Source organism: Branchiostoma belcheri, unplaced genomic scaffold, assembly GCF_001625305.1.
Source record: "Branchiostoma belcheri isolate BF01 breed outbred unplaced genomic scaffold, Haploidv18h27 scaffold1, whole genome shotgun sequence".
NCBI lineage: Eukaryota > Metazoa > Chordata > Leptocardii > Amphioxiformes > Branchiostomatidae > Branchiostoma > Branchiostoma belcheri.
In genome coordinates this window covers 8,485,574-8,494,416 of record NW_017802379.1, presented here as the reverse complement: position 1 = coordinate 8,494,416, position 8,843 = coordinate 8,485,574, and positions in this window count along the sequence as shown.

The following is an 8,843-nucleotide window of genomic DNA, read 5'->3' as shown; positions in this document are numbered from 1 at the left end:
ATCAACTGCGAAATGCTCAATGAAAAACATATACATTTTGGCCCCAACGGTTGAAGAAAGTCCTTTTCTTCTTAGTTGTTACAGTTTTTCAATGTAACAATGCAACTTTGTTAAAGTCATTAAAAGTTCAAAATCTATATTAATTGTTCTGATTATAAACCAGCCTGGTATGTTGACCTCATGGCTCATATCGTAACATTTCCGGCCTTCATGGGGTGCCTTTTTTTATTTTTATTTTGCCCTGTTGCTTCATATTTTTTCTGAAAAAAATCAGAAAAACAACAAATTAAATTGGTGTGGCCTGAGCAAGACTTGTGGAAACACACAGTGCTCATAGAGACTTGTGGAAACACAGATTTGTGGAAACATACTGCTCAGACTTGCTCAAATCAAAAGCTGCTATGAAAATTGTTACCGAAATGATAGCCTTCTTTGCAGACTTCTTGGCATTTATTTTTTGTGTGGAGCACTGATACCCGATTTTTTTACTTGCATACGGTTGCGGCAAAGGGTCAGTTATGCTACGGGCGGAGTTACGGCTCTCCTAGTGCAGGCAATACAGCTCTCTCCATGAATACAGTACTCCATCGCCACAAAACTCTTCCCTGAAAAGAAATTGCCACTCTTGCGACTGCACAGGAGGCTAGTAGACTGAAATGATGCAAATCCAGTGGCCCACTCAAATTTTAAAAGACAATCTTGCAGATGATACAGCTTTTTTAATACTAAGTACTAGTTATTGTTATGACATGACAGCAGGGCTCGATTCTTTTTTTAGGGGGGGATCAAAACTTACTGCCTCTCCTCTAGCTTTAATCTGAATTTCTAAAGCTAACTTCAAAATTAAAACAAAATTATTAATGATACAACAAACTCTATTAATAAAGGTTTTGTCATTTTTCTTCAAGAATGTTTTGCATAGGAGATACCCATAGTAAAATATAACTCCTATGCCCAAATACCAAGAGGAAGGTGCACTGATGTGTCATGTATATAAATGTCATTAAAGGTACAAGGTGCTAGCAAAGTTGACAAAAAGTTTTTGCCAATTGCTAAGAAATTGGCCTGCTGAGACAAAACCTTTGACATGGTTCGTGCACTGGGATATCAAATTTAAACACTGAAATGAAAGAAAAAGACACTTATACCTTAGGTCAAGAGACAGGGAGGTAAACTACTGCATGTACTTTGCCAAGGTTTGTCAACTTCTACTTACATCTAATTCAGCAAATTTTCAATGACTGAATCTGTAGTAGTTGAGTGTTAAGCTTTTAGAAGTTTACTTTTATGATTTCTGCAATTTTTCTGAAAGTTACAGCATTCAGATAATTTGCTAGGAAATGTACAGCAGTGACTACATTCAAATGAGTGTAGTATAAGGATTTAGGTAGGATATTTTCTTCATGTCCACCACTCAAAATGACAAAACATGTAACAAAATTATACGGGTACAGGTTTAACTTCTCATTCAGCATCATAATTACCTCATATAGAAATGCCTCAAATACAAAATGTATCAGGTTTGACATTGATCTAACAGGTTTGACAATGTGTGTACTTCGCAATGCTTAATGCTATTCAGACCAACAAATATGATATTTTATTTCTTTAACAGAAACGTTTTTTTTTAACCTTCAGCCTGCTAAGGTACTACCATTTGGCACCAGATTTGTAATGGTTATGCAGCAGGGAGATGGTTAATTCGTATGTGGAAGATTCATGACCATTCCCCTGATTTAAAAGACTTGTTATGAATTGTTCAGTTTAATGTTGAGCCAGTATGTGTGTTGTGAAGCTAATTTCACACAGTCTTACTAGTCTTACAGTACTTAGTGTTGGGTTGTCTAATAGTATGAATTTGTGAATTCCTTGGCAGGAACATTGTCTTATAAGAAGAAAAAAACTGCTACGTTTGAATGTGCAATATTCAGAGCAATGTTTGTAATATTGTATCAGTTAGATGGATTCTCTAAGTGTTAACAAGATTATATTAGCCAGTGCTTTCAGGCTGTATGTAAAAATAAAGGTTCTGAATGTGTGACAAGAGCTTTAGGCATAATACAGACTGACATATTCAGAACTTGTAACTTCATGTACTGGCGAAGGTTAAGAAAAAGTCTGCTTCAGAGTCTATAGAGTGTACACTTTATAGTGGACTATGAATTGGGTGTATTTTGCTATTCTTGTCAGTAACAATTGCACCATTGTCAATAATGTACTATCATAGATTTGTTGAATGCAAAGCTTATAATAAGTATAAATTGCAAAAACAGTCTGGCTGGACTAAAATGCTTGAAGTGAAGATTATTTTATCATGATGATAGATTTTGTATTTCAGGCTATTGTACAATCATGAAAGATTCTGTGGAAAATTGAAATGATTCAGAAAAAAAATGTGTGGAAAAAATTAATGCTACTTTGAAGCCATTCAGCACAGATAGTATTTCCATGACCTTCAAATTATTTGAGTGTATTTATTTTCAAAGGAGTTTGAAGCCTTTGTATTAGAAGATAGACACACGCTGTGTGCTTTGTATTGTGAACATATCTGTTCATCTGTTGGCTGAAAGAATAAAAAGCTGATATGTTGCAAAGAGTTAAAATGTCTCTTTCCATACTTTTTTCACAGTTGTATTTTCTAACCATCAGAAGATTTAAAACACCTTGATTACATGGATAACATCTTACGCATAAATATTTCGAATATTTTAAAAACTTTGACAATTTAACACCATTCTAGACTACAGTACCATAAACCATATTATATGCTGCAAGTTGCCAAAAAGAAATAGTAGAAAACGGATGCTAGTATTGTAGAATGTCTTTTATCTATCAGAATATTTTGCCATTTACATCAGGACAACTAGACTGAAAGAAATGTGTCCTAAGAGAAGAATTCAATGTCATAAAAGAAATGAAATATAGAAATTATTGTTTGGTATTATGTTACCTGAGTTTGAACCTTCAACCTTCCTGAAGAATTAGATTTCATAAAAAGTCAATATTCACTTTGTACCCTGTGTGTATCTTCACTTTGTACCCTGCTTGCTGGAAACGAGGTGACTGTCACCTCGTTCGTTTCCAGCAAGGAGCCGACCAAATTAAACGGCTGCATCTGACAACATGGTGGCCTTAAAGCGCCGATCAGTGACCGTTGGCAGTACTGCATTCATTGGCTTCCAGCCACCGTACACAAACAGGCTGCATCTTTACCGTCACATGGCCTAACCATGGAGGTAGAAAAAACCTCCATGGCCTAACTCAAGGTAACGTTACATGTACCTCAACAGTATACTCAACAGACATATCTGACACATCATCTATAGGAAGTGTGAAATTCATGACATTCAAGCTAGTCCCAGTGGGGTCCAATACATATGTCTGGCGCGTTCGCGGCAGCATAAAGCCTCAGGTGTGAGTATGCGGCAAGCGTCGCTTCAAAGGATCATTGTTTCATCCCGCTGCAGTCATTGTTTCATGTCGCTAGACGTTGGCATTCAACAACTTTGGCACTACAATGGAGGGTCTGACAGTTGGCATTCAGACAAGTTGTTTTTGAACCTTACCGCTATTTCAATAACAATAGACTTATCCCGTATTACCCCCTCCGTCCAAACTTCGAAGTGTGAGAAAAAAGCCTAAAAATGCAAATTTGTGACACACAAGCAGCCACTCCCTCATTGGTCGAAGCACTAACTGTCGTCCTATCATTGGTTGAACTGCTAATTGTGATTGACATCCTTGTTAGGATCGGTCGATTGAAGCATATTGGGAACAGATCGTTTGCGAGGCTTGATCGACTTTGCTGTTCTATGAATAACACTTGAACAGTACTTTCTTCCGAGACTATGGATCCTCGCAGACCACCAGCCTACGGCCCCTCGGTCGGTTTTCCTTCGATCCCAAGCTGGAATCTGCAGTACCCTTCCCGTCCGGTAGGCGTTAGAGATCCGTCCAACTTGACTTACGCTACCGAGGGGCTACCCCCACCTGTTGTTACAGACTCGCGGTACTGGCCACCACCATTCTGTTACGGGTTTCAACCACCAGTGATCTACAGGTTCAACCATTCAGAGCGCTCGCCGTTCAGTCCAATACAACAAACAGCCAACAACATGACGACAGCGGTCCGACCGTCAACGCCAAAGGAAGCGTCGGCACATCATGACATTGCTACGCGCCGCATAAACAACGTAAGTAAACGTTTTGGTACACTAAAATTATGCTGAGGTCACATTTCCAAACCGGGGCCCGGCCGGGCAGTCTTATGAAACGAAAAGTATGATATTAACGACAAGGAAACACAGAAAAATTTTCGATAATAATCATGGGCAAATCCCTGATATGAATTGTTAATTTTTCGTTTATACAAACAGCCCGGCCGGGTCCCGGTTTGGAAATGTGACCTAAGCATAAGTTTTGAGCTCTAATACGGTGTTTCACAACTAAGTGTACTCTCCACACTTGAATTGATTGTGATTTCTAAGTGGAATAACAGTTCTAAATCTGTGCCTTTCTTTCGACAGGCAATCATTAGAGATATCGTCGCACGAAAGAACTTGACCGACATGACATTTGAGACGGTGGATGCCATCGAGGAGGTGATTTTTACTAGTATTCGGTTTTACTATCACTACTAACGTTAGTACTAGTATCTAAGGCCACACCGATTTAATTTTATGGATGACATCCTCTGAAGACCCCCAAACCACAGGAATACAAAGCTAGTATTGTGAATTCCCGACAGTACTTAGAGACGTATACGACAAGCCGGCACATGCTGGCTTTTTGCGGCATTTATGAATCGGTACTATACTTATGTTACTGAGTTCTTGAGTCGTGGAGCTTCGAATTCGATAGCCTGGGTGCTCGGCTCCGTTTTGTTGCTGATTAGTATGGACTACCCAGGCCTAGAGCCTCGGTGGAGGTGATCTTTTTTTTTTTAGGGCGACAGGCGAAAATCAATGCGCGCGCGGATGTCATCCATAAAATTAAGTCAGGGTGGCATGTCAAGGAGGTTTCATCACAAAATTGAGGGTGCTAGTAGGTTTCTACTTTCCAGTCATAAGTAGGTGCTTCAACTTACTACATTGTACTAGTACTTTCCTTCATTTCTCGCAAGGCATAATTTCTCTCTTTATTTCGATACCCTTTAGCCAAATTAAAGGCTGATCTCCAGGGTTCATTCGAGAAAAACATACATACAACAAACACACGCATATAATACACAAAAGAAGATTTACACAAGGCTAAGTTGATTTGATTATATGGATAACATCCGCGCGCGCATCAATTTTCGACCGTTTCAACAAAAAAAGTTTTCAACCATATACAGTTGCAAAAATATATACATGTACCGTAAGTTGCAAAAAATATAGCTCTGTGTCATTTGTTCCACCTTCATGACCACGTAGATTTCATAATGAAAGCAACTTTTTTTTTGCGAAACTTTTTTTTATTCGCACGCTCGCGTCAGTTTTGGGGTTCACAGAGGATGTCATCCATATAATTAAATCAACATGGCCATATACCGGCTATACAGATACACATGAATATAAATCTAAAACTATGGATACAACTAAGCATAATTGGCAATTTCAGTGTGACTCGTGGAACGACTCTGGCGTTATGAATTAAAAATGCATTTCTTCTCTATTTTGTTGTAGTTCATGCGCGGAATAAAGAGGGAAGACAGAATGCGCGTCTACCAGGACTTCGTGAGGTGTATCAAGGCAAGAAGAGAAAAATGCAGGAAAAGGTATAAATCCCTTCATTAAAATGTATTATTGGCGACGCCTCAGGGGCAAACCCATTAGTATACTAGTACTATACTTCATAGTCAGTCTGCATGGATTCTAGCAAGGAGGTTAAGTACAAGTATTTAATCTCCTTGATTCTAGCTACATGTACTTACCTGGAATGTCACGTAAATATCCGTTTGTCGTCCGAATACAGGCCTCAAAATAATTGTTTTGCCCCAGAAGTAAGAAGGTTTTGTCAGGTTTTCATCCCAACAACAACAGCAGTACCTCCGTGCACTATATTAAAACAACAAAAATCTGGCAACAAAAATCATGAAAAATGCAATACCGTAATACTATTTTTGGATAAAAAAAGTGCAATATTTTTCAATAAAGATTTTTTGCTTTATTATATCACAGACAAAAGAGCCTGGGGTCTGAGCAGGCCGCTGGTGCCACGGATCCCGCGGAACAGACTAACACGCCAGCGGAAACAAGCCAGGAGCTGCCGGGCGCTGCGGAACCGACTCCCGAGCTGCCGGGCGGCAAGGAACCGCTGGCGGGCCACGAGACGCCGGGTGCCACGGGAACGAGCCACAAGCCGCCAACTGCAGCGGAACCGTCTCACAAGCTGCCGGGCGGCACGGAACCGACTCCCGAGGTGTCGGGCGGCACGGAACCACCAGCGGGCCACGAGATGCCAGGCGCCGTGGGACCGACTCACGACCTGCCGGGCGGTACGGAACCGACTCACGGGCCACAGTACTGGCCACCGCCCTTCTGTTACGGAGTTCAACCACCAGAAGTCTACAGGTTCGACCATTCAGAACGCTCACCGTTCAGCCCAATACAACAAACAACCAACAACATGACGACAACGGCCCGACCGCCAACGATAAAAGCAACCTCGGCAGATCAGGACACTTCTGCACGTGTCATATACAATGTAACTATACCGGTTATGGTCTTTCCACTCTTTCTGTATTGTGTATTCTGTATTGCTGGTACAGTATAACACCCCGAATCTAACAGCCCTTTGGCGTAACACACCAGCTTTGCAGGCACGCAGCTTGGCGGCAGTCGGTTACAATATTAATTTAAACGACCTGTACTTATTTACACTTCATCGTTGCACATCTAACTGTAGACGCTGTTTAAAGCTATCTAGTTGTGATACCCATACTGTACTTGGTGGCAGCGACTCCCACTCTACTTTCATTCCGATAATTCCGACAAGTTTAAGAATATTACAAATGCACAATAATCTTGGCTTTTCTCTCGACAGGCACTTCTGAGAAACATCGTCAGAGAAAAGGACCTGACCAGCATGAAATCAGCCGAGACGAAGCTCGCCATCGAAGAGGTAGTTTTTGTTCGTTTTATCTCACCAACTGATTTCAAGTATACCAATTCTATGGCAATCACTTGATACCAATAGGTTTCTACTTTAACCCTAGTAGGGAACTTGACAACAAAGTAGAAAATGTATATGTTGACTCATCGACATCTTGACTGATTTTTTTTTTCAGTCCCACTCTGCGAGGACCAGGATAAAGCTAAAAAATATAGATGTGTTGCATAGTATACAATTTCAAAGTGGCGCTAGAATTGGTACTTGTAAATGTATCTTCACACCTCCGTTGTAGCCTTTACCAGGCTGTTGGGAAATATTAGAAATTGGCCAAATAGACTGAACCAGGGGGTATGTGTCAAAGTAAACCCTCTAACCGGCAAACTCCACCAAACGTAAACATGCTATCTGGCCCATTTCTAAAGCGACGGTCACAACCCGTCGTACGTGCTTCTGCGTGCTGTCTACGTGCAAAAACGTGGGCAAACGCAGGGCACCCGTGCGTGAAGAGTACCGCCTCCGTAAGGAATCCTACGGATTTGGGAGCACGCAGACTCGCCGTAGAACTTTAAGTGCATGTAAAACTTTTTCTACGTGCGGTCTGCGGATTCACCACCCGTGCGTGCGAGTACGAGCGACGTGCGTGCCCCGTACGTGTCGTGCGGAAGAAGCACGTGTGAGTACGGCTTCCTTACGGTAAAGTTGCAATCGCACGGAGATCGTACGTTGTAAGCACGTACAACTCACTTACCACTTGCGCAACGTACGATGCACGCAACCGCTCACTGCCAGACTTGGCGTGCAGACCACACTCTTACACTTTGTGCAACCGTGCGAGTGACGTGCGAGTGACGTGCGTAGACGCCACTTCTTCCCCACGTTTTCAGAAAAAACGTAGCAGACGTAGCCTCCCAAAAAACGTACGGAGAAAAAGCACGTACGGCGGGTTGTGACCGTCGCTTAACGTTAGTATTTTTTCTAGCAGCCTGAGGAGCCTGGTACAGGCTACCTCCGCCGTGTTGATATCGCAATATACAGTGCCTTGATGACAGATGATAAACGGATATGTTCCTCTCTGTTTCGTTGTACATGTAGTTCATAAAAAGCCGTGAAATCAAGATGGAAGACAGGAAAGGCGTCCATCAGGACTTCAGGAAATGTATCAAGAACAGAAACAGCTACAGCAAAAGGTACAGGTCTTTCATTAATGTACATTATTGTTGTTGTACATGTAGTTCATAAAAAGCCGTGGAATCAAGATGGAAGACAGGAAAGGCGTCCACCAGGACTTCAGGGAATGTATCAAGAACAGAAACAGCTACAGGAAAAGGTACAGGTCTTTCATTAATATACATTATTGGCGACGCCTCAGGGGCGAGTCTAATGAAGTATACATTTGTAGTCAGTCTGCAGGGGAATTCTAGCCATTTTACAAATAAGTCGGTTATTTTCCATTGACAACTATAGTAAATAGTTGTTTGTAGGTTGTCCCAAAAGCAGGCATCATGAGAATCTATTTGCCCCAGATGTAAGGGATCGGAGTTTTGTCAATAAATTAATTTGTTCCCATGGAAATAGTTGAATGCCTGTCTTGTTCTATTTCTGGTTATTGTAGACTAGATTCGTTGATGTTGTCTCTTTCACACACTTGTAGAGTCCTACATCTTTTATCAATTTTTGTTTATCACAGACGTCAAAAGAAGCTGAGTTCTAACCAAGCCGCTTGTGCCGTGGAACCAACTCTCGACCTG